General features: G+C 42.4%; 1 long non-coding RNA gene across 1 annotated transcript in view; it reads right to left on the bottom strand.

Moving 5' to 3' along the window:
• Positions 1–5,358: 5,358 nt before the first annotated feature.
• LOC309348158 overlaps positions 5,359–27,753 on the bottom strand; it is a 149,923-nt gene continuing 127,528 nt past the window's right edge. The window contains exon 3 of the long non-coding RNA XR_014159247.1: positions 5,359–5,369. This is a non-coding gene — a long non-coding RNA (uncharacterized lncRNA). The remainder of the gene's footprint in view (positions 5,370–27,753) is intronic.

Below are 27,753 nucleotides of genomic sequence, written 5' to 3'. Positions count from 1 at the left end.
GTGCATGCTCTAGTTGTCTCTCGCTTAGACTACTGCAATGCACTCTATGGGGGCTTCCTTTGAAGGTGACCCGGAAACTACAACTAATCCAGAATGCAGCAGCCAGACTGGTGACTGGGAGTGACCGCCGAGACCACATAACACCAGTCTTGAAAGACCTACACTGGCTCCCAGTACGTTTCCAAGCACAATTCAAAGTGTGACTGGGAGTTGCTGCTGGGACCATATAACACCGGTCCTGAAAGACCTACATTGGTTCCCAGTACACTGCCAAGCATGATCCAAAGTGTTGGTGCTGATCTTTAAAGCCCTAAACAGCCTTGGTCCAGTATACCTGAAGGAGTGTCTCCACCCCCATTGTTCTGCCTGGACACTGAGGTCCAGTACTGAAGGCCTTCTGGTGGTTCCCTCACTGTGAGAAGCCAAGTTACAGGGAACCAGGCAGAGGGTGTTTTTGGTAGTGGCATCCACCCTGCGGAATGCCCTCCCACCAGATGTCAAAGAGAAAAACTACCAGACTTTTAGAAGACATCTGAAGGCAGCCCTGTTTAGGAAAGCTTTTAATGTTTAATAGACTATTGTATTTTAATATTCTGTTGGAAGCCGCCCAGAGTGGCTGAGGAAACCCAGCCAGATGGGCGGGGTATAAATAATAAATTATTATTATTATTATCTTCAGCTAAGCTTGGGTTGGGACTTAACGTTGGCTGAGCCTGGCTGACCTGGAGATCTGCTGCATCTTAAGATGCTCATTTTGGTGGATCTTGTCATAGGATTTCCCCCTGATTTAGTAAGGAAAACCTAAGATAGCAACACCATGACACTGTGGTTTTAGAAGACCAACTATTGTTTTAATCTTTTTATTGAGCCAGCTCCTTTTACCTTTCCAGAAATAGTGGGTATCTTTTAGTTTACATACTGATTAAATATCTTTTGTGACTTTCTAAATTATTCCTAATTACAACGGCTGTTTCCATGGTTACAATTTATATCTCCATTTCATACAGGATTTCTTTCCGTTTGCGTCGCTCCCTCCATTTATCCACCTTATTTGTTACCGCAGCAGCCCATAAACGACAGGGCACCTTATCTTTTTTACAGTTCTTCAGGGTGGGGGAACAAAGTTGAGTCTTGAAAGGGGGTAGATTAAAGTGTTTAGTATGCAGCCAGTTCAATTACCAGGAAATATCATTTAGAAGTCTTGTCTTTTTATGAAACTTGCAGCTCTTTGAAAAAGACTGCATAGGAAAATAAGCACAGAATCAATTAGGCCTCCCTAGAAAACTCAGTCCAGAACACAAAGCCCCATTTAATACGTGTAATCATTTTTAACCAACAGCTATAAATTTTACCACATAAATGAGAGATGAATAAGTAATAAAATACTTTTTTTTATATAACTGGCAAATGAATTCTAAGGCTAAAAGATCATTACCATTTTAATTACATTTTCAAAATATTTGTCTTATCATTCTCCTGCTTTTGCAGAAGGGATTTTTTAAAGTCAAAGATCAGTTTCATGAAGGTTGCAAGATTTCCTGTACAGCTTTGTATCTATTTTGCGTACCAGTTGTATCATTAAGGGAGCAATCCTATACAAGATCCACAACGGCTTAGGATCCTATGGGTCTCCTGCTGAGCCAGGAGGTTCCTAACACTGCAAGGCTATCCTCTGCTCAGCTAGAGATATGCTAGCTCCATCTTAGGTCAGCTGGTTGACATATTTCAAAAAGTAAAAACCAGGACACCCCTGAGCCAGACAACGCAATTTCCCAATTGGATTCTAAGCCTGTTCAGCTTGGCCACATGGGAACTCCAGTGTAAGTTTAAATCCAACTGAGCAGCAGACTGGGGCTTATATCTAGCACACATAACCCTGACTTAATTTTACACCACTTTATTGTGCGTAGGATTGCCCTGCCTGCCACTTACACAGGTAAAAGTTAAAGGTACCTATTTATCTTCTTGCACTGGTGTGCTTTCCAACTGCTAGGTTGGCAGGAGGTGGGACAGAGCAATGGGAGCTCACCCCATCGCGGGGATTCAAACCGCCAACCTTCCGATCAGCAAGCCCAAGAGGCTCAGTGGTTTTGACCACAGAGCCACCTGTGTCCCCCTGTCACACAACCAGGGGCCTGTCCACACTTAGCATTTATGGTGGTGTAGTTGCTGTTCAGTCCAACATTTTTATTTTATTTTATTTATCATTTTCAGATATATACATTTCACTGATTTTGCATTGATTTTGAAATTTTAAGTGACTTCCTTCCCCCTCTTTCTACAGTTCCCTAAATTTATTTTTAATTTCTTTTGCAAATCCAAATTAACTTAATTTGCTCATTTATTTATCTACTACACACACACACACACACACACACACACACACACACACACTTATATAGCTGCAGGTTATTACAGAAATCCTGTCAGTGTTTTTATCTGTTTACAATTTATCTGTAAAGATTCAATAAACCATTTCCATTCTTTTATAAAAAGTTGGTTCTTGATTTCTTATTCTCCCGGTAAGTTTCCCAATTCCTGAATATTCCATAATTTTTTTGTATCCATTCTTCCTTTACTGGGACTTCTGCTTCTTTCCATCTTTGGGCAAGTAACATTCTTGCCTAGTCCAACATTTTTAAGAGTCGAAATAAAAATAAAAAAAATAAAAAATTGTCCAGTAGCACCTTATAGACCGACTATGTTTGTTCTGGTATAAGCTTTCGTGTGCATGCACACTTCTTCAGATAAGACGTCAGACAAATTTAGTTGGTGTATAAGGTGCTACTGGGCATTTATTTATTTAAACTGCGTCAGACCAACATGGCTACCTACCTGAATTTTTTCCTGAAAGGTTTTGTTTTGTACACTAACGATGGTTTATGCCTGAATAGAAAAAAAGGCTTCATGGTTGTAGTCTTTAGGTATCTGTGCATACCTCCAGCTTGTAAATGTTGGAGTTATGAGTATGTACACAGGGATAGCTCTTGTGTGACCTTTTTTTTTCCATTTAAGGTCTAGTATTCTGGATTCCAGTATTCTTAGAATTCTAATCTTGTGAGAGTATAGGAGAATACAAGAGGAATTATGTGTCTGCCTGAGCTATGGGATTCCAGTATTCTTAGAATTCTAATCTTGTGAGAGTATAGGAGAATACAAGAGGAATTATGTGTCTGCCTGAGCTATGGGATTCCAGTATTCTTAGAATTCTAATCTTGTGAGAGTATAGGAGAATACAAGAGGAATTATGTGTCTGCCTGAGCTATGGTGAACCTGGTTACAGTGATGTTACCTTGTCTTTAGCTAATGCTTTGCTGTCATGTGTGGTACTTTGTCTCAGTACCATCATCTCTTATCTGCAATCTCTCTCCTCTGAACTGAGCTTGCAGACTGACAGCTTGCACCAGTCAGAGGGAAGTGGTGCAAAACAGATGTGTCCCAAACCACACCACACATTCTGGATCTTTCACAAAACAGATCTTTTCTTTTGCAGTAGAAGAAAAAGTGTTTATTTGAGTACACTGTTTGGGATTGCTAGCTGAGTAATGAAGATGTCATGTGGTAGCTTGCAAATATATATATATATATATATATATATATATATATATATATATATGCTTTCGTAGATTTTCACGGGTACAGGAATGCAGGTTTTGGTGTCCTCGGGTGTCTTCCCGTGTAAAAGTTGGGGTGTCTAGGCGACGTTTCGACGAGGTCTCACTCGTCATCTTCAGGCTGGTGCTTTCGGCTTCTTGTTACTGGAACAGAAACAAGAAGTAACAAGAAGCCGAAAGCACCAGCCTGAAGATGACGAGTGAGACCTCGTCGAAACGTCGCCTAGACACCCCAACTTTTACACGGGAAGACACCCGAGGACACCAAAACCTGCATATATATATATATATATATATATATATATATAAAATCCCACTTGCTTCTTTTCTTCTGTGCTGCTGTTTACTCATTTGCACACCTGTCTGTTCTCCGACAGGGATGCGGGTGGTGCTGTGGGTTAAAACCTAGAGCCTAGGACTTGCCAATCAGAAGGTCGGCAGTTCAAATCCCCGTGACGAGGTGAGCTCCTGTTGCTCGGTCCCTGCTCCTGCCAACCTAGCAGTTCGAAAGCACATCAAAGTGCAAGTAGATAAATAATGACCACTCCGGTGGGAAGGTAAACAGTGTTTCCGTGCACTGCTCTGGTTCACCAGAAGTGGCTTAGTCATGCTGGCCACATGACCCGGAAGCTGTCTCCGGACAAACGCTGGCTCTCTCGGCCTATAGAGCGAGATGAGTGCGCAACCCCAGAGTCGGTCACTACTGGACCTAATGGTCAGGGGTCCCTTTACCTTTACCTTCACTGTTCTCTGACTAAGCTAGGACCTCTCCAGACTGGTATATATTTTCTTTTTTAAAATTGCAGGAATATTCTACAACAAATCAGTGATTGAATAACGGTGTGTTGGTGGTAGATTTATACAGCACTGTATAACTTCGCTCTATTCATTGTTCTGCAATGCATCCTCAGTGTCACAATTTCATTGCATTCTGTAGGTGCACTTTTGCATTATAATGCAACATATGAGGTACCCCCCTGAAAATCCCCATTTGTGGTATGAAAAGTTGCAGGATTTTAGCTGAAAACTATAGTCGTACCTTGGTTTTCGAACAGCTCAGCTCTCGAATGTTTTGGCTCCCAAACGCCACAAACCCAGAAGTGACTCTTTTGGTTTGCAAAGTATTTTTGGAAGCTGAACATCTGACAGGGCTTCTGTGGCTTCCAATTGGCTGCAGGAGCTTCCTGCAGCCAATCAGAAGCCACATTTTGGTTTCCAAACGTTTTGGAAGTTGAATGGATTTCCGGAACAGATTCTGTTCGACTTCCAAGGTACAACTGAATGGGACATGCATTGATTGGAAATGAAGCAGTAAGTCTCCCCCAAAATGTTTGCAGGCAGAAACAGTACTGAAAGCCAGTTCTAGTACCGTCACGAGCACAAATTATCCTGAATGCACAAAAAAGGACATTCAGAGTAGTCCAACGATTGCAGTAAGGACAGGCTTCCACTGAATTGTGCATTGTTCCCCGTGTAAAAACTGGGAGCTGAGCAGCAGAATCCTAATTTATGTGACTATTCTTTAATTGGGTTAATTGCACAACAGCTTGAGCATCAAGTCATTGTTCCCCGCACCCCAGGTGGCTCTTATGGTTATGTCTGAAAATCTGTTGCTTGCTTAGAACACTTCTTTTTGTTAGCAGGAAACATTAAAGACATTTGCAGTATCCTATTGGGAGCCAGGGCCGTCTTTACCCGGGGGTGCAAGGGGTGTGGGGCACCTGGGTGCCGAATTCTGGGGGCGCCTACCACCCGCTGCTGAAGCCACCTAAGCTCTTAACTATCTACCTGTTATGAAATAATAAATAATTTCGATCAAGCTAGAAAAAACAAAATACATATATACCTAGGTATTACTGAAATGTGTACCTACTGTTTCACTAAAGGACTTTTGACTTTGTGCGCTCATTTATCAAAGACGCACCGGGCCAGCGGCGGCGCTTGTCATTCACAACAGCAGCGCTTGACTCAACAACGGCGCTTGTCATTCTCAATGGCACAGTGCGCGCAAAATTAACTCTTACATCAAAATATTATGTTACATATTGTATTGAGCTGCAATGCGGCAGCAGGGTCAGCGGCACCTTTGACACGAATGATGTTTCTCCTAAGTAGTTGCCTAAACAATGCATTAGTTTAAATGTGGTGGTATAAGTGTATTGTAAATAAATGAGCAAATAAAAAAGTTTGTTTCTTTTTCCTCCCTTCTTTCGTAAACAAGAGATAAGGCATAAGCGTGGTGTCTGACATAATCATAATAGAAGTTAATTTAGGGGCTAAAGTAAATTTGGGGGCACTGGGTGGATCTTTGCACCCCGGCGGCGCATATTCTAAAGACTGTGCTGTCGGGTGAATGCCCACTCTCCACCAAAGCATGGTGGGCTGCCTTGAGATATTGGCTCAAGATCTCAGTATTCGGCCTTGGGAAGGGATTATTAGTACATTTAACCAATGAGAAGTTTGTCAGCCCATGGCTGAAAGCTATGGCCAGAAAAGCCACCTCAATTGGACTGCCACCATCCCTCTTATATCATCTGAGTTACGACACTGCCCTTGAATCCCTGAGGCAAAGGCTTTGGGACATCTCACATAGCGACCTGCTATACCAATCTTATGTAATTTGTAGCCTGGTCGCAGCTGGAACCCAATATGGGTATGACTTTCAGATATCCTCATACCTTAGAAATTTGTACCTACCTATCGGCGTTTATTTACCAAAGCCAGACTAAATGTTTTCCCTTGGAAGTTCTAAATGGCAGACTGAGAGGCATCCCCTATCAGAATAGGCGTTGTTTATGTATCAGGACGTTGATTGTATGAAGCATATCCTACTGCATTGTGGGCAATATGAGGAAGCAAGGGATCAACTGATGAAACCCTTACTGGCAAATTAGCCAGGAAAATCCGAAGCCTCCCATATTAAACATCTTTTGGAAGACAGGTCAAATGATGTTACACTGGCTGTGGATAAGTTTCTTTCGGGGGTTATAAGAAACAAAGATAATTATGCCCTAGATAAAACAAAATGACTGCCTTGGTTTCTTCCATCTGTCTGGTTGTTTTAACTGTATCTAGTTTTGAAATTGTTTTGTGGGTCTTTGCATCACAATAAAGTATTGATTGTTTGATTGTAAAATTTAATTTGGGGGCTAAACTAAATTTGGGGGAGCTAGGCAGATCTTTGCTCCCTGGCTGTGCATATGCTAAAGACTGTGCTGTTGGGAACTTTCACAATGTGAACAGCTTCTTAGATGGAGGTGGCAAACTGGTGGCTTTGGAGCACATGGAAGAACCTTGATGTCAGGCGTTTGCCAGATTGGGAGATAGAAGTCACACCTCAGAAATGTCATCTTGCCATGAAGCTCAGTCGAAGCAATCACAGGCTAACCCACTTGGCACAGTTTGAGGAAGACGCTTTCATTCCATAGAAACAACAGGTCACTGCAGGATCACAGTGAGAGAGTTCAAAGTTGCCTCCCGAGAGATGAACATCCCCACACTGTCATCTTTTCATAAGAATAACAGCTGCAGGTTTCGTTGTATTTTAACTTCAGGTTTTTCTAATCCAATGGACAAAACTGTCATTGGATCAGAGGCAAGAAGAGTGCATATTACTGTACATCTATTGTGAAACGAGAGATGGCTTTCCCTTTCCCTCTCTCTTTCTTGGACTTGTACATAAGACATATTTCATGCTAAACCACCTAATAAATTACTTTGCCCAGTTAATCTTTTTACTATAATATTTTAAAGGAAGTGACATTTAGCGAGTCATATCTCATGTGCCAACAAAGATGAATGGGCTCTGGATGCTCGTTCTGCAGTTCATTTATAAAAGGCCATCTGCATTGCTGGAGCAAGCCAACTATGGCCCTACTAGGCTATGTTTCTTGGTACAAGCCTGTGATGATGAACTGCTTTGTGCTCTGTTCACATAACGCTTCAGGTAGCATTTAACCCTAGTGTGGTGTCTCCAGACAGAAGACATGGCATAGAACAGTACTCGCACTGATTGCATTTGGATGGTAATATTATACTGCAAAAATGAGAGAGGTCTAGCATTCAAAGGCTCACATCTAGGTGTGTAAGATTGTTTAGGAGCAGAGGAAGCTGACTTATAGCACGTCACACTGTTTCTTCACCTATCCTGGCATTGTTTATTCTGGCTGGCAGTGGCCCCTGCAGAGTGTGGGGCATCTGAGCACTCTTAAGATACCAAAACCCAGATTTTGCATGCTGGTTTCTAAGATTCAGTAGCTGGTTTGTTTCTGTTTAGATACAGTTTGATGCCGTTTCCAAGCAAGATGGCAAAATGAACATTTCAAAAGTGCAGTTCCCAAGCAGCCCAGGGTATAAGTCTCCTATTAACTTAATATATAAAACACACATGCACATACACTGGTGAAAAGAGCTAATGGATTTCAGCAACTCCAGGAAAACAACAACCCGCCTTTCTTGATATATACATTTATACATGCATGCTCACTCCCACCTTCCCCACACAAAAACAGAGAAGACTTGGAAATGGCTGCCCCTTCCTCATAAATTGCTAGGACAGATAATTACATACTGAGCTATACCATATGATTGCTTTCACTGTGAGAGAGCTGGCCAGTCCTTTAATAACAAATAGTAGCTTTCTTTTTGCATTACTATTGTGCTTTCCATGCAGAAAAATGTTCATTGCTTACGGTTACCAAATATAATTCATTATCGACTGACAGCGAGGCCTATCTATCCCAGACCAGCATCATTTATTTTATTCATGGTTGTATGTTGTTGCCGAAGTGCTTAATGATAAAATCAAGTTCTTTGCTGGGTGCCATTGATCATGTGATAGAGAGTGATGCTTGCGAGGACTCTATATTAATTCCACTGACAAGCCGACAGTGCTACACATTCTCCGGGCTGTGAGTTTGCCAGATAAGAGGCTGCTTCCCCCCTATCTGTGAATCTGCAAAAAGCAGCATATGGATATTCAGAATAATAAGGCTAACATGCAGCTGTTTTTAAAAGAAAATCCCGAAACATGCTTATGTGTACTGAAATCTCGTGCACAAAATGACAGCTTCGTTTGCCTTTAATCGAATGCAAAAAAAGCATCACCATTTGCCAGACTGCAGCATGGTTTGCTGAAAACATGGTTTGCTGAAATACATTCCACAGGTGTCCATTTCCAACTGATCCCTTTTCCGACAGATTTGCAGTAGGGGGAGGGAGTGCCCTTTTGTATTCCGTACACTGAAGGAGCGTCTCCACCCCCCATCGTTCTACCCGGACACTGAGGTCCAGCGCCGAGGGCCTTCTGGCGGTTCCCTCACTGCGAGAAGCCAAGTTACAGGGAACCAGGCAGAGGGCCTTCTCGGTAGTGGCACCCGCCCTGTGTAACACCCTCCCACCAGATGTCAAAGAGAACAACAACTACCAGACTTTTAGAAGACATCTGAAGGCAGCCCTGTTTAGGGAAGCTTTTAATGTTTAATAGACTATTGTATTTTAATATTTTGTTGGAAGCTGCCCAGAGTGGCTGGGGAAGCCCAGCCAGACGGGTGGGGTATAAATAATATATTATTATTATTATTATTATTATTATTATTATTATTATTATTATTAGGTCTGCTGCTGGCTTCTGAGAGGGGGAGGCACAGTGGAGCAATTGAAGCCAACCCAATGTTCCTGCCACTCCACTTGCACCGCGCTGAGCTCCCTGTGCCTCTCCCCTTCCCCTCTTGGCAAGCAGCAGCAGTGATGTTTGGTAGTGGGAGGTAAGGTGTGCAACCCCCTCTTTCTGCCCTGCCCTACTGACTGCTGCCTTTTGGAATTTAGCATTCTGTATCATCTTAAGCTTTATTTGTATAAGTCAAGTTTTGGTCATGTGAGTCTGACAGTCTCCCCTGTCCCTCAATAAATATACAATTTGCTGCATGTGCGCACACATGAGGGATGGATGAGTCAGTCGATTTTTGATCTGCTTCACTTCCTCCTAAACCCGATCCATCCCGTTTCTTCAAAAATCTGCATGCTTACCAATTTGCATCTGATTCAAATTTAACGTGTATACAAATACCTACTTGTAAATGCATTTTGCTTCACTGCATATTTTATTAATGTAGTTAAATCCTTTATCTAAAGCCAAGAACGGTGTTGGAACATTCTGGAAATATGAAAGCTAGTGTAGTTCTGGTTACAGATAGGTAGCCGTGTTGGTCTGCCATAGTCAAAACAAAATAAAAAAATTCCTTCCAGTAGCACCTTAAAGACCAACTAAGTTAGTTCTAGGTATGAGCTTTTCGTTGGTATCTGAAGAAGTGTGCATGCACACGAAAGCTCATACCTAGAACTAACTTAGTTGGTCTTTAAGGTGCTACTGGAAGGAATTTTTTTATTTTGTTTTGAGTGTAGTTCTGATCTGCATCTTAGTTCAAATCTGGTCAATTTCTGTTGTTGTTGTTTTTTTTAAAAAAAATCCACAAGGAGTAAATTCTTTGAGTCCTTCTAGCGTTTGTCCAAACCTGTTTCACAGCATATACTGACCGTTCTTTTTATGTTTATACATAAATGGGTCCAGTAAAGTCTGCTTTCTGGAGCTTTGTGCATGCCTGCCAGAATCTGCCAAATGGTCAATGAGTCACTTTTCTAAATAATAATAATAATAATAATAATAATAATAATAATAATAATAATGGTTTCCCCAGCCACTTTGGGTGGCTCCCAACAGACTATTAATCATCATCATCATCAAAATAAAGTGATAAAACATCAAACATTAAAAACTTCCTTAAACAGCGCTGCCTTCAGATGTCTTCTAAAAGTCAGATAGTTGCTTATTTCCTTAACATCTGATGGGAGGGCATTCCACAGGGAGGGCATGACCACCGAGAAGGCCCTCTGCCTGGTTGCTTGTAGCTTCACTTTTCACAGCGAGGGAACCATCAGAAGGCCCTCAGAGCTGGACCTCAGTGTCTGGGCAGAACAATGGAGGTGGTGACACTCCTTGAGGTATACTGGGCCGAGGCTGATTAATTTATGGCACTATACATGCACATTCAGCAGTCAAAAAACAATACAGAAAGTGCTGGTAAATCATTAAACCTCTATCAGAGAGCATTCAAAGGATCTCAACATCAATCTATAATACAAAAAAAGGGGTGAGGAGAAAGATTTGGATAGCATGAAACCAAAATACCTATTAAGGTCACATTGCAACCAAAAAATGTTGGGAGTAATTGTTAGAGGGACATGAGTTAGAGTGCAAATTTAATTCAATTTACAATTCATTTATAATTGGGGGAGGGGACAGTTTGCTCAAATGGGTTCTTCCAGTGTACATTATCTTGCCCTGAATTTCAGTTTGGGCAGAATGCAGCAGAAAGTTGGGTATTATCCTGTCTCACTTGCACATTCCTGACCAGTTGGATTTTTACATTTTACTTGACATAAGCTCGTTTTTCAATTGTCTGTCACTGAAGCTTCAATCACATATAATAATAATAATGAAAATAAAAAGGATGATATTTCATTGACAGTAAGAGTTTGTGTTAACAGCTCCCCCATCTCCCATTTAGAATCCTCATTAGAGACATTTTCAAATAAAGCTTAGTAAAATTGTGGTATAAGCACAATGGCATTGCTGATGTTTGTTAGCAATTCTCTGGATTGTTTTAATTAGGAGAATGCAGGTGGTACATTTGGCATTCAGATACAATTTTCTAATTAACAGTAGGACTTTTGCATTACACATTTACTCTTTTAGATAACAATGAAGATGCGATAACAGTAAGTCAAAGTGAAAATGCCACCAAGCACTGTGTTTTCATGTTCCCTCCTCTTCTCTAACATGTAGAGCTGAATTGTGCTTTGAAATAATACCATGTTGTGCATTTTCTTTCTGTATCAGTAGACAATGCTGTGGAAAGGGCAGGGTGCATCATATACATGGATCAGAACACAACACAGTTAACAAATCATAGTAGGATATACTTTAGGATAAATCGGGTCCTCCCTTAAAGAGTATTGCGGTGAGATCTGGAAAACTGACACCCTGTGTTGTGGGTGGGTACTATTGGTCAGCCACAACATCCGATTGGTAGGTCCCTCGAAGCTGGGTACAATCTGGCCAAAGGGATGCAGTCCAAACAGTTTGAGGGACCTATTTATGCCCATGCACATGACCAGAGCTTACTCTTTTGGCTTGTGCATTTGGATCACCCACCCACCTCTCCCTACTTTTAGGGCTTTTCTCTTGACCTTGCTAAGTCGTTGTGTGTCTTGTGTCATTGGGACAGGGGCATGGCAGGAATTTTCCCCACTTGGGGAGAATGCTCTCGCCATCCCTATCTGAAGGGTATTCCATTAAAGGAATCCAGGGTCTCAATGGTTTGGTCAACCCCTGTGAGGGGTTGAAAGTGTGTACTTGTCCCTCAGATAGAACTAGTGGCTCTGCTAATTTTGGACCTTGAGGTTGAAGTCAATTGACCCCATTTCTGAACCAGCCAAGATTTTCTGGGTAAAACCTTTGAACATGACTGCTGTCAGTCATTATATCCACCTGCCTATTTATCTTGCTTTATTCTAATCATTGGGAACATATCAGCAGCTGTGAAGGAAGAATGATGAGTAGGCAGAGAAAAAGAGAGATGTTCTTTGTGGTCTTCACATAATTTAACCATTTAACAGCCCCCTCAATAATACAATTTAAGGTCTGAAATCATAAAAATATAAGGGCAAAGGATAAGCTGAAGAAAATAATTATCTCATTAACTTCATGGTTAAATTTTAGAATTGCCAAATTTAAATTCAAATAATTATTCCCCCTAGATATGTCAAGAAGTTAAGCTAGGGTGGCAAGAACTACAACAAGTGAGGGGCAGATCTTGGATGAAACATGGTAGGTTATGGTCCCAGAGTAGGATCCGGTGGGGAGAAACATGGATTTGTTGATAGGATCAGTAAAATGCTTGCTGGTTGGCAATTCTGTTGGAAAAGTGCAATCTTAACAAGACCTCTGTTTTAATACTTCCCTCTCCAAAGGTTAAAGAGTTACTTTGTTCTGAACACATGAAACTTAAGCTAAAGGGACTACTTGAGAGTAAATAAATTGAAGATTAGAGCTCAGATATTAATATGAAAGTGGGAAAATAGAATAAAATAGCAGCCAATTTTCACTCTGCCATTAAACTTACACAACACCCTGAAAACATAGCCTTTCTATCTGCTAGAAACTTAATGTCAATGAAAAATGACTAAATGTCAAGCATTTTCACTGAATTTTCACTAATCCAATCTGGTCTCAGATAGGTAGCTGTGTTGGTCTGCCATGGTCAAAACAAAATAAAAAAATTCCTTCCAGTAGCACCTTAAAGACCAACTGAGTTAGATCTAGGTATGGTCTTATTTAGCCATGATTTTCCACATGTAGTTTAAATAAAAGAAATTCATAGTTCCAATCATTTTGTAAATTATATATGTTCTCTGTGGGTGCTTAATTGGTACTCACTTACAGTGCAATCCTATGTATTACTTAGATATAGGTCCCATTGTGTTTAATGGTGCTTGCTCGCTGGCATTTTTGTTTAATCATGCACAAATAATAATTAGCAAATAATTCACTTACTGATGTGAAATCTCTTCCGGGCACCCATGGAAACACTGGAGGAAAGAAGAGTAGGAATTTGGGGGGGGGGGTTAATTTATTTTCCAAATGCAGCAATATTGAATGGTTTTCACTGGAGATCTCCATCTCGTAGAATTAACAAAATGTCATCCTATGACATTTCCTATGAGTGTGCAGTTTATACATATTTAAAAAAAATAAGAAAGGCTTGTCATTCTGGCAGCATGAATCTATGCAAGGCTACTCATTGTATTGGAAGATGTTACGCCCAGGAAAGTTTGCATACAATCCTATGGGGCGATCCAATGCGTGGCAAGGTCTGCCAGAATGAGTAGCTTAGGATGTAGTGGATCTCTGACTGAGAGGAGAGGTTCTTGGCTCAGCCAGCATGAAGTCCCCAACCTCAGCTTAGCTGCATCTATGTAAATATATCTTGCTTATTCTGGTTCAGCCAGCTGAGCTAAAGCTGGCTGAGTAGAGACTGGTGTAAGTCTACTCCCCCCAGGGTATTCTTGGCAGTGGTGTAGCATGGGTTACCAGTGCCCGGGACTGCACAGAGGGGGTGGGTGGAAGGGAGGGGAAAGGACAGATTGTATGTATGTATTCAACTGCCTAACGGCGTCCACGTCACCCAAGAGATTGCAGCTGCAGAGATAATAAAAGAAGAGCCGTTCTCTTGTCTGGAGAGGTCACTTCCTGGTTCGTATGGAGAAGCCATTTTCAATGGAGACCAGCACAGCTGTACTGAGGCAGCACCAGGTGTTGAAATTTTGTCCCCCTAAAATTTTTGTGCCCAGGGTGGCTGTCCCATGCTCCCCCACACTATTCCACTGGTTCCAGGAGCATTGGGATGTAGGAAAAAGGGCCATGGACTTTTCAGCTGTCATGTGAACTGGCAAAAAGGCTAGTTTAATTCAAGCTCTGTTTAAAAGGCTTCTTTTCCCTCTGAGAAGCTTGAGTCAGTTCTGCTGGCAGTAGCCTTCTGATTGGCATTTGGATCTGGTGTCACTTCATGCCAACGTAATTTATACCATCTTGCTTTACACCAACTTCTTGTTTACAGGATCACTCCCAGGGGCACCCAGGCGCCGAATTCTGGGGGGCACTGAAGCTGCCTAAGCTCTTAACTATCTACCTAACTACAACTAATACAGAATGCGGCAGCTAGACTGGTGACTGGGAGCGGCCGCCGAGACCATATAACACCGGTCTTGAAAGACCTACATTGGCTCCCAGTACGTTTCCGAGCACAATTCAAAGTGTTGGTGCTGACCTTTAAAGCCCTAAATGGCCTCGGTCCAGTATATCTGAAGGAGCGTCTCCTCCCCCATCGTTCTGCCCGGACACTGAGGTCCAGCTCCGAGGGCCTTCTGGCGGTTCCCTCACTGCGAGAGGCCAAGTTGCAGGGAACCAGGCAGAGGGCCTTCTCGGTGGTGGCGCCCGCCCTGTGGAATGCCCTCCCACCGGATGTCAAGGCGATGGACAACTACCTGACATTCAGAAGACATCTGAAGGCAGCCCTGTTCAGGGAAGTTTTTAATATGTGACATTTTAGTGTATTTTTTATCTCTGTTGGAAGCCGCCCAGAGTGGCTGGGGAAACCCAGCCAGATGGGCGGGGTATAAATAATAAATTATTATTATTATTATTATTATTATACCTGTTATGAAATAATAAATAGTTTTGATAAAGCTAGAAAAACAAAATACATATACAGTGGTACCTCGGGTTATATACGCTTCAGGTTACATACGCTTCAGGTTACAGACCCAGAAATAATACCTCGGGTTAAGAACTTTGCTTCAGGATGAGAACATAAATCGTGCAGCGGCGGCAGCGGGAGGCCCCATTAGCTAAAGTGGTACTTCAGGTTAAGAACAGTTTCAGGTTAAGAACGGACCTCTGGAACGAATTAAGTACGTAACCAGAGGTACCACTGTACAGTACACCTAGCTATTACCGAAATGTATACCTACTGTTTCACTAAAGGACTTTCAACTTTGTGCGCTTATTTACCAAAGATGCACCGCGCCAGCTGAGATGCTTGTCATTCACAATGGCGGCGCTTGTCATTCTCAATGGCGCCGTGCACATGAAATTAACTCTTACATCAAAATATTATGTTACATATTGTATTGAGCTACTATGCAGCAGTGGAGTCAGCAGCACCTTTGACGCCTTTGGGGGTGGCTAAACTCAATTTGGGGGTACTGGGCGGATCTTTGCACCCCAGCAGTGCATATGCTTTGAGGGGATGTTTAATACCTGACCTTCTGCATCTTTACTCAGAGGCCCTGCTATGTAGCATTGTGATCATGGGATTGCAGGGCCAAATTTTCTCTCTCATACCCCCCCACCCATTCTCCTCCACTTATTTGTCTACTCGTTTTCTTTTCTTTTTTAAAAAATAATTTTTATTGATTTTTCCATGTATACTTCTTCTAACAATATATCTTTAACAATTTTTCATATTTCAAACCTCTTCCCCTGGACTTCCCTCATATTCCCGTTTTGTTTTATTTCCATTTTGTTCACCCTTCGTATTGTTTCCCCAAAATTTTCTCAATACAGATAGTCTTATTTTTTGTTGTATACAGTTGTGATTGTTTACTCAAACCCTACCGATGAGTCTGTTTCTTTATGTTGCCTCTTCATATATGTTGTAAATGGTTCCCATTCTCTTTTAACGTTTTTGTTGTCCTTTTCATGTAATTTTTCTGTTAGTTTTGCCAGTTCTGCATATTCCATAAGTTTCCCTTGCCATTGTTCTTTTGTTGGTATTTCTTCTGTCTTCCAAGTTTGTGCTAATATAATTCTTGCCGCTGTTGTTTTGTCTGCTCCTCTTTTCAATCTGATCCTATGCATGTTTTGTCAGCTGGTCCCCATAACATTGTTTTGCAGGGATTCTAGTTTGAAATTAACTTGCTGATTAATATACCCTAAGAATGTCCAAAGCTCACAAATGTCTATGGAATGAATGAATGATTAGAATTATCTAATCATTATCAGAGTTGTTATTATTGGAACTGGAACATGGATTTTCATTCAATGCTTTGCTGTTGAAAAAAGCAACAAGGAATGTGTTTTTAAATGTATGCAAGTACAGTGGACCCACTGGATATGAATTTAATTCATTCCAGGGGTCTGTGCGCACCCTTAAAAATCTGTACCTAGAGGCGCCACTTCTGCGCATGTTCACAGTGTGCTTCTGTGCATGCATGTGGTGCGCAGAGCATTTCTGCACATGTGCAAGCGGCGAAACCTGGAAAAATACTCCCGGGTTTGCCGATTTCGCAACCTGAAGTTTACGTTACTCAAGAGTAACGTAACCCGAGGGTCTACTGTATAAAAATTCAGAAATACTAAAGCCATTTCTGAGGGGAGTTATATGTTAGCATTTGAGGTTCCGCAAGTCACTTTGCTCTTATTTAACAATAAATGGAACTGAGACTGCAATTCTAACTCTCTAGAGAGAAATCCATCTGGGTTGTTTGGTTTTGATATGCACAGTTTCTGCTTATATCTCAGTTACATCTATGGTATATATTTTTACAAATTGTTACGAAAAGCAACCAGCAGAGTTCAAATGTTTCTACTGTTTTCTTTGAGAATAGGTGTGGGTTGTCATGATAGATAAGGTTTGTATTTAATTTAGAGGGGGTGGAGTCTAGGGCAGGAAGGAGTGATATTAGAAGAGGAAGGGGCAGTTCAGAAATCATGGACTCATTGACACTTTTTCATGTTTGTCCTTCAAAAATCTGGAACAATTGCTGTCTCCCATAACCCTGTCAATACCAATTTATGCAAATAATGATTGAGGAGGGTTTTTCATGACAGCCTGACCCCCTCCTTTGGTAATCCTCACAGTACTCTAGCCCAATGGTTGCCATTAATTTGATTTGAACTGATTTTATAATGAATTGATTTTAGAATGCTGTATTATTTTATTGTTGTTAGCTGCTCTGAGCCCAGCTGTGGCTGGGGAGGGCAGGATATATTTTTTAATTTTTTTTTTAATTAAAAGAGCTGACAATTTATTTTAAAAAGTAAAATCTCAAAATAGCATGCAAAAATTTTGGCACTGTACTATTTCTATTGCAATTTTCAATACTGCTTCCATTAATTCAGCTATTATCCACACAATGATGACTTCTGCAGATGAATTTTAACCCGATGTCCCTGCTCTTGTATTTGCATGTGGGTTGTTAGCACAATTCCCATTTTGTTAACTAGCTTGAAACCTAAGAAGTACCAAAACATGTTTAGCTGCAACTCTGTTGAAATTGGTGAAGTTATATTTGACCTTGTGTGTCTACTCACAACTTAATATCAGCAATACCTCATCTAAAATTGCATTAGATTTCTCACACAAGATTTACTCTTTATGAAACCCTTTTCATATTTCTTCTGATATTTTATTATCTCATCCTTCAGTAACCTGCCAGGGATCTTGCATAGCAAAGGTTAGGATCATAATTTCCTGCTTCTTCTCACAACTCCTTTTTCTGTTGCAAGATTGGGGTTATCAGTGGTCTCTTGGTGATTCTATTCATATATATATATATATATATATATATATATATATATATATATATATATTCTCTTATCTTTCTGGAGTATCCAGGGTGTGATCTGCTTATTCTTAAGCACCAAGCACTATAAATTTATCCCATTTTGTGCTTCAACAAAATTTCCCTCCTGGGAATTTTTAGCAACCTATGTTTTTAAATTTTACTTCTTTTTTCCTTTCATGACAACTTTGGACTTACTCAATAATAATAATAATAATAATAATAATAATAATAATAATAATAATTTATTATTTATACCCCGCCCATCTGGCTGGGCCTCCCCAGCCACTCTGGGCGGCTTCCATAGAAAACAAAAATACAATAAAATATCACACGTTAAAAACTTCCCTGAACAGGGCTGCCTTAAGATGTCTTCTGAATGTCAGGTAGTTGTTTATCGCTTTGACATCTGCTGGAAGGGCGTTCCACAGGGCGGGCGCCACTACCGAGAAGGCCCTCTGCCTGGTTCCCTGTAGCTTTACTTCTCGCAATGAGGGACCCGCCAGAAGGCCCTCGGCGCTGGACCTCAGCATCCGGGCAGAATGATGGGGGTGGAGACACTCCTTCAGGTATACTGGACCGAGGCCGTTTAGGGCTTTAAAGGTCAGCACCAACACTTTGAATTGTGCTCGGAAACGTACTGGGAGCCAATGTAGGTCTTTCAAGACCGGTGTTATATGGTCTCGGCGGCCGCCCCCAGTCACCAGTCTAGCTGCCGCATTCTGGATTAGTTGTAGTTTCCGAGTCACCTTCAAAGGTAGCCCCACGTAGAGTGCATTGCAGTAGTCCAAGCGGGAGATAACCAGAGCATGCACCACTCTGGCGAGACAGTCCGCAGGCAGATAGGGTCTCAGCCTACATACCAGATGGAGCTGGTAAACAGCTGCCCTGGACACAGATTTGACCTGTGCCTCCATGGACAGCTGTGAGTCCAAAATGACTCCCAGGCTGCGCACCTGGTCCTTCAGGGGCACAGTTACCCCATTCAGGACCAGGGAATCCTCCACACCTGCCCGCCTCCTGTCCCCCCAAAACAGCACTTCTCTCTTGTCAGGATTCAACCTCAATCTGTTAGCCGCCATCCATTCTCCAACCGCCTCCAGACACTCACACAGGACCTTCACCGCCTTCACTGGTTCTGATTTAAAAGAGAGGTAGAGCTGGGTATCATCCACATACTGATGAACACCCAGCCCAAACCTCCTGATGATCTCTCCCAGCGGCTGCATGTAAATGTTGAAAAGCATGGGGGAGAGGACAGAACCCTGAGGCACCCCACAAGTGAGAGCCCAGGGGTCTGAACACTCATCCCCCACCACCACTCTCTGAACACGGCCCAGGAGGAAGGAGCAGAACCACTGTATGACAGTGCCCCTAGCTCCCAGCCCCTCAAGACGGTCCAGAAGGATGTTATGGTCGATGGTATCAAACGCCGCTGAGAGATCCAGCAGAACTAGGAAACAGCTCTCACCTTTGTCCCTAGCCCGCCGAAGATCATCAACCAGTGCGACCAAGGCAGTTTCAGTCCCATGATGAGGCCTGAATCCCGACTGGAAGGGATCCAAATGGTCCGCTTCTTCCCGGCGTGCCTGGAGTTGTTCGGCCACCGCTCGCTCAATCACCTTGCCCAAGAATGGAAGATTTGAAACTAGGCGATAGTTGGCCATCGTGGCCACATCTAAAGATGGTTTTTTAAGAAGCAGTTTAATAACCGCCTCTTTCAGCGGGTCTGGGAAGGCTCCCTCACGGAGGGAAGCATTCACCACCCCACGAAGCCCATCGCCCAGTCGTTCCCGGCTAGCTTTTATAAGCCAGGATGGGCAAGGATCCAGGAGACAGGTGGTTGGCTTCACTCGTCCAAGCAGCCTGTCCACATCCTCGGAGGTAACAGATTGGAATTGATCCCACTCAACTTGACTAGACAGAACTCTAGCACTCTCCCGCCCCGGCCCTGCTCCCACGGTGGAGTCTACTTCTTCCGGAATCTGAGCGATTTTATCTGCAAAAAACTTTGCAAAATCATTGCAGGAGAACATGTGGCCCGTAATGGGCCCCAATGTTGCAGGTGGCTCCACTAAATTGTGAACCACCTGAAAAAGTCTCCTGCTGCTGTTTTCTGCAGATGCAATAGAGGCGGTGAAGAAATTCTTCTTCGCCGTCGCTATCGCCACTTGGTAGGCTCGACGTTGAGCTCTAACCTGTGTCTGGTCAGATTCGGAATGAGTTATCCGCCACCGGCACTCTAGCCGTCTCAACGATTGTTTCATTGCCCTCAGATCCGTGGAAAACCACGGGGCTGTCCGGGCTCCATGCAATTGGAGAGGGCGCTTCGGAGCCAAACAGTCAATAGCCCTGGTTAACTCCACATTCCAGCGGGCCACCAGGGAATCGGCTGAAAGGCCATCAACATGGGATAAAGCATCCCCTACCACTCTCTGGAAACCATTTGGATCCATTAAGTGGTGGGGGCGGACCATCCGAATTGGTCCCACCTCCCTGCAGAGGGGATGGGTCGCAGAGAAGTCCAGTTGCACCAGGAAGTGATCTGACCATGGCACTTCTTTCGTTTCGCTTTTACTCAAATAACATATCACCCCTCAGTCAGGTAATGGGTTACTTACACGTGTTCTTCTTGCACACGACTGCATATAAGCATTGTGTGTATCTATCCTTAACGGCCCTGCCGAATGAACCACGGGCCTATGGCAAGTGTCCTTCGACAAAGAGGGCATTGATTGCCTGAGGTCAGTCTGGCAATATGGCAAATTTGGCAGTAGTTGTTTTCATTCTGTGTCTTTAAAAACTCACCTCAACTCAATATTATAGTCCTGTAAGAGGGCCCTGTATTTCAGGAGCTTTTTAGGAGTAGCTGAGTCGGAAAATTTCAGCATAAGTCTGGTGTGCTGGAAGTCCGTGCAAAACAGGTTTATCGCAATGTCACACTGGATATTTAGTTCTCAGGCAGAGTGGAAGGAGAAAGAACTTGCCCATGTGAAGACCACCTGGTGGAAACCCTTACACATATGGTTCTTAATTGTAAACTATATGCTGATCTCCGCTAGCAATTTCTACCTGTAGATCAGCTCTGTATCCCCAAATGGAAACCAGAGTTGGAGGTCATACATTTACTATTACTGGGGAATGATCAGGAGCTCACCAAGTTAGTGGCTAAATATCACTATTTGGTTTTTTGTCGTCGAAATACACTGCAGACGTCTGATCTCCCTGGAGACCTAAAGATGTGACGATAGACTGCTCTGCCTCCTTTCTTTTAGCAAATGTTTTGTGCCACTGGGAAAGTGGCAATTCTGTATTGATTTGTTTTGGATGTTTGTATGTGATGCCATAAAAGGTTTGATGATGATGATATAAGCATGGCACCAGGAAACAATTAAATAGAATAATAGAACTGTAGAGTTGGAAGGGACCCCGGCGCTATTCTAGTCCAACCACCTGCAGTGCAGGGATCTCAGCTAAGGCATCCATGAAAGATGACCACCCAACCTCTGCTTCAAAACCTCCTGGGAAGGAGAGTCCACAACCTCCCAAGGGAGACCGTTCCACTGTGAAACAGCTCTTAATGTCAGAAAGGTATTTCTGGAAATGGTGGGAGAGAGCTGAAGAGTCCTTGTGGGTTGCGAGGAAACCCTCCCTGGAGTCTGAAGAGGATGTCAGTGAGGGTAGAGGACGCCCCAAAGAGACTGGAGGTGCAGTGGAGCTTTGTTGAAGCAGCTCAGACTCCCTGCCTCACAGCTGATGTGTGGGGTAGTGCAGCCACCGCCATTTTTCCACACAGCCTCCAGCCTCTTGCCAGCCACAGAGCTTCAATTCTAGTTGTGGAAATTTTTGGACCTTCCTACACACAAATAGCTTACGAAACACTACAGTTCTGCTTAAAACTCTTTTGACTGTACAGTGGTACCTCGGTTTAAGAACAGCCCTGTTTACGAACTATTTGGTTTACAAACTCCACAAAACTGGAAGTAGTGTCCCGGTTTGCGAACTTTACCTCAATCTAAGAATGGAAGCCGAACGGTAGAAGGGCACCGGCGGAGGGAGGCCTCATTAGGGAAAGTGCGCCTTGGTTTAAGAATGGTTTCAGTTTAAGAACAGACTTCCAGAACAGAATAAGTTCGTAACCCGAGGTACCACTGTATCTATTTTTAAACCCAGGGAACTTTTAATTGTTCCAAAAAAGTCCTCAAGAACTGACAGAGAGCAGCAATAGATCAATGCCACAAGAATAGTAGAAATCGCAGCAGCAAAACCTGTTTACATTCAAAATGTTTACTGCTATAGCTGGCCCTTCTACTGGAAGCAACTCCTTGCAAACACATTTAAATTTCAGATTGTTTTCTGCACAGCAGAATTTATGGTTAAATATTTAGAAATCCTTTAATCTGTTGTGGATTGCCCAATTGGCATATAAACCAAAGTTGTTCCTGGGAAATCAAGAATATTCATAATGTGCTGCTTACTTTTTTAAAAAATGCTAATTTAATCAGAGGCTAGAAATATTAATTGCCACATTAGATGACCAGGGGAAATAATGTTCAGGGACACTTGAAACCCATGGTGTGTACTTAGTACAGCAGTGTTCAAGAAAAGTCCAAATTGGTCTTGTGATATGTTTCTCTATGTGATAGTCAGGACTGCAGGAATCTGTACACGTGCTGTCACCACATTCCCAAACATACATATTTGCAGAGGTCAGAGTCACTATGGCAGGTCTCTCTCCTGTTGGAAGAAAATGGCAAAAGTTACAATAGCTAAGAATGACAACTCCCCACATCAAATGGGGGAGCCTTTTATGTGGTTGCGCGCAGCCCCCCAGATCTCAGTGCGGCTCCTGGTAGTTCGGTCTGGCTTCATCCTCCCCAAGCTGGATACCTGGACGTATCCGCCTACCTCAGCCAATTGCCCAATCACGCCTGGGGAGGCGTTGCCAGGGGATTGGCCAGGTAAAGGGAGGGACCGTCCTGCCCACACAACAGAAGGTGAATCTTACCTGCGAAGCGGCAGTCAGCTCCAGAGCTTCTCCCACCCTCCCCTCCCTCAATTAAGTCTTCTTTTGCAGGTTAACCTCTTCTCCACAGGTACACAGGCGCTGCTACATCAGGATCGCTGTTGAAGGGCCGGAAAGGAATTTTCCTGCATTAGCAGGTTTTGCCTTCCCCGTAGCAAAATGTCACAACTTTGGTGGTTTCACGCCTTGGGTGGAATCCTTTAGTCTATCTTCCTAAATGGGGGGGGGGCGTGAAGCAGTGACCCATGCCCCCCTTGTGGTGGTGATCCCAGAGTTCCCCATTGAAAGGGCATAGCTGTCAACTTTTCCCTTTTCTTGCGAGGAATCCTATTCGGAATAAGGGAATTTCCCTTAAAAAAAGGAAACGTTGACAGCTATGTAAAGAGGTTGTCATTGCTCTCCCCTCCAACGGCAGCAAAACAGGGGCGGGCTCTCTGCTTGAACATATGTTCTCCAGAGTCAGCCCAATCCCCACACATTCTGGATAACCCTGAAGTCTCCCAGATCCCTGGCTGGGGACTGGAAAGGATAAACGCCCAATGCCTGAGCCAAGGTCTCCCTACATCTGAAAATAAAGTTGTGGCCAATGTTAATCCCATAGCACGTTGTCTTGAGTCATTATTCCGCTCGGGGGTCTCCTGGGGTTGGGGGGACTCCACCTGTCCATGCAATGATTCCTCTGTGCCATAACACCCACAAGCATCACCTTGGCCATGTTGTGTTCTTACAGGTCCGTATAGGGGGAAGGTGGTCTTTCAGGGAATCTTATCCCAAGCTGTTCAGGGCTTTATATGTTAACAAGGAAACATTGAACATGGCCCAGTAGCTGATAAAAGCCGGTGAAGTCCCCTCAGTGCAGGTATAATATGTGCATATTCAGATACTGTGCTAAAAAACCTGGCTACACCAGCTTCAGCATCCAGACTGGAGAAACCCCACACAGAGCATGTTACCATAATTCTAACAGCTAATCCCTCCAACTGGGGAGTAGGTTGTCAACATCTGAATTCCACATCCTTCATCTTCCAATGCCGATAGCTGCACCGCTAATTGTGGATGCCATTCAGGGAACATGGTGATGCATGCTATGACAAATAATTCACTAGATACAGGTCTCGAGATACAGCCTTCACATCATGTTTGCTGAAAATTCATGGCAGCCTTCAGTTGGGTCTCTGATTAATTGGATAGGATGGCAGAGTATTACAGAAATCCGTTATAAGCAGATGTGGGCTGCGTAGACTAACCATTGAAGGGGACAAAGTAACGATATCCTCTTATTAAGGTGAGGATGTCACATTTTAATAAAGAAACCAATAAAAGAAGAACTTAGCAGAATTTATCATCTATCATGTGGTATAATTTGTATACAGACTGGCAGGCGATTCTTGTAGAAAATATTTGATTACATAAAAGCAATATGATATGCTCTCTGCAAAAATCATTTAATTGTCTGTTTTGCCTCATATCACCCATTGCTACAAGAAATGAAGTTAACAAATTGTGTCTCGGCATACTTGATCTAATAACATCATTTAGCTGAATTCATTTTGACTTTTGATAGACTAAATCAGTTGCAAAGCATGCCTTTATTTTTCTTGTGCGGCTCATTCTGAGGAACCAGGAAGTCCTTCTGACTGACTTACTGCCATAAGTCTTTATAGCTGTGTCCCTGAGAGTCATTTTTCAATGGGTTATGAAATGTAGAACATAAGTTAAATGTGTTTAACAGACATGTTCATTTAAATTAATTGATCTAATTTGTGATTGCAGTGTACCTTAATGTCCATGAAATAAAATCTTTGGTGGGAAAAAAAACATGTTTCAATTTCCATGAAAGAATATGATATTAATTTCTTTGCCATTCATGGGTGACAATGATGTCGACTGTGTCAGGGAAAGCGTAGTCACTAAAATTAAATCATTTTTACAGTGTTACAGGCAAAACTCACCAAGCGCAATTCATATGCAGTCCTAAGTGAAATAAGTAGTGGCTGAATAAGAATGAATAGTCCCCTTCAATCTAACTGCACCTTCTGTCACTAATTTATCACATTTATATCTAAACCTCCACTGAAGGAGGTCATGAAGGAGGTCATCCCATTTTATCGACACAACCCTATAAGTGAGGTTCGTTTGCAAATGAGCAATTTGCTTAAGCCAATGGAGATTTGCCTCTCGAGTTACCCATTGCTTTGGTGGTTCTTGTAAGTTGCTTTTATACCCATTGTCTCCTTCTTTGTCCCCTGGTTTTGAAGCTGGAGATCCAAGATCTTAGGAGCCAACTGTGTTAAATCCGCATGCACACAATGTAGATAGTCCCGTTTGAATTTTTTGTGACTTTTTCCTTGTCCTTTTTTTTAAACGGATCTCAGGCAATAAACACAAAGCACTTCACAGCTCTCTAGGACTGTTAGCATGCATGCTGGAAACAACAAAACAGGAACTGAAGGAGCCATATTGAATCATTGACATTAAATATTTAAGGAACGGAGAACTTTGCTGGTGTGATAGGATGCCTGCTGTATATTGAAAATGCAGCATATTGGCTCCGTTTCTTGACATACAGGATGTGGTAATAGCCTCGATCTTCATTTGTGGCCTGGCAGCTGCAATGCTACAAATATATCGGGGAAATGGAGTCTATTACAGGATTTCTATCAGGTAAGATGACAAGTTCATGTTTAAAGTAATCTCTCTGGCTTCTTGGCATCCAAGCCCCCACCCTCACAGTCTAAAATGGTTTTGTAATCTTAGGTAGCTGATTGTCGCCTATGAAATCACATCTTTGGTGGAGGCAAGAGATACCTTTCCCCTCCTTTTTTTAAAAAAAACAGCTTCCCCATATAAAATGATGTGAGGTATTTTACTTGTCAGTTGTATTACACAGAAACTCTTTTTCATGTGACTTCCCCAGCTGTGAGGAGAAATTGTAGGTGCTATTTTATATTGAAGTGTACAGCTGAAAATGAACAATAAAATATGCAAGATCCCCAAAAGACAGAAATATAAATCTCAGATGTAGAAGAAACTACAACAGGAAGTGATACTCTAATGAGAATTAAGAGGACCTTTTCTTTCAGGAAGATGGCTGTTTTTCTACTTTATGAGACTGAGAATATTCTCACACTTTTTACAATTGTGCCAAATGTTATGAAATGCTCACTGCTTCTCTGAAACAGCTGATACTGACCACTCTGAAAGATTATGCTAAGGAGGATAGCCCTCTGATCAATGCAGATAAGGACTCTATTCAAGGTTTGATTTCTTCACAATGGTACCCCACATCTACTCAAATCTGCCTGCTTGCTTCATTCGCCTTCTCTTGAACTGCTCTGGTGAAGTAGATTGAAGAGGTGCCAAATGCAAGCTAACATGGAGGGTAAGATAACAGATGGTATTTGGGGAATCTTCAGCCTCAATAGATGGATCATGAACCAACAGGCACCTCGTGTTAGTTGAACCTAAGTTGTTGCTGATTCCCCCCCCCCAACTGTGAAGCATTTTAAAGATGCTTCCTGTATGGTCAGATTATCTTACCAATGTCCCAACTGCTGCGCCCAATACGTTGGCATTCCAGTATACACCTCATTGTGAAAACAGTGGAAACTGTTGGTTGACCTTCCATTAATTTGCACTTCTGCTTCTAGGAAGACCTGTACTCTCTGAAAAAATTTACTATGGCCTTTGAAAATGCATCAAATGACAATTTATGGTATGCTATTAAGCGAAGATAGCTTTCCGATCCTTAGAAGGATTTCAGATGGGAACAGCAGCGGCAACAAAAATCCCAGTAGAAGCTTATTAGTACGTAGCAGCCTGCAAAAGTTCACTCTCTTGCTGAAATAACTTGTTCAGTGCCTTCATAGATGGTGGAGTCCGACAATCTACAGGGTGATAGGAAGAATTATGTTCTCGCCGCAATGTCAGACCTTTATCACAAAGCCACATTTTCCTCCATCCCACTGAAGTGTTAAACAGAATTTATAGATCAGTTGGTAGGTGCAGAAGAATGAACATTTGCATCTATCACTGTCAGAGACCACAGTGTTAAGAGGAAATAAGGCCGAGGTGAAGCTTCCTAGCTGTCACTGAGCAATAGTTCCAAAGAAGGCTTTTATTTTCATGGAATGTCTTGCCTAATGGCAGTTTGGCACTGCTTTGTGTTGAGTTCCTAAAGTTAAACTTCGAAGCCACGTTGCCTGTTCTTCATGGCAATAAAAAACTTAATAAACCCTATGATGAAGTCACAATGCAAGAGTGGCAGTTCTAATCACATGGAGAATCAGCTATATTTCATATTTTCTCAATAATTATTTTTGGTACAGTTTACCTGTATATTTACTCATATAACTAACTGTGTGTGTGTGTATGTGTGTAAGTTGTATAGATATTACTGTTCTTTTGTGCCCCTCAGCTTGGCACCCTGTGCATGAGAGCTGCCCACACTGCCCTAAATCTTGCACTGTACAGAGAATTGTTGTCTTGTTGATTTCATGTTGAAAAGTGAGTGCTTTTGTTGGAAATCTCTGTATTGATGCAAGTGTAAGAAGCTGACCTTCATAATTTTTCTACCCAACAGTATTTGCTTCAAGGAAAGTTACCCTCTTATATATTTAATGTCATAGTTGGGGGAGGAGGCATTCAAAGAAATGTCATCTAAACTGCAGGCAAATCTAAGCACAACATGAAAATAACACTTAGCAGTTCTTTGTTTACACTGCAGTTAATATTTGTCTCGATTCCTTGACACGCTGTCCTTGGATGGCCTCATTCAATGCTGCGCTTTCAGCAGCCATATATAGGTGCTGATTGCTTGGAGTTTAATCTCTCTGCATTCAATCTTTCTGGCGTGCTGCAGTCTTGTTTCTCTGACTAGTCTCCTTGGATTTCATCTTGATTCATTTGCCCCAAGTGAAATTAAATGCT

The sequence above is a fragment of the Podarcis erhardii genome (assembly GCF_964252035.2).
Source record: "Podarcis erhardii genome assembly, chromosome: 8".
Taxonomy (NCBI): domain Eukaryota; kingdom Metazoa; phylum Chordata; class Lepidosauria; order Squamata; family Lacertidae; genus Podarcis; species Podarcis erhardii.
This window is presented reverse-complemented; position numbering and strand designations above follow the sequence as displayed.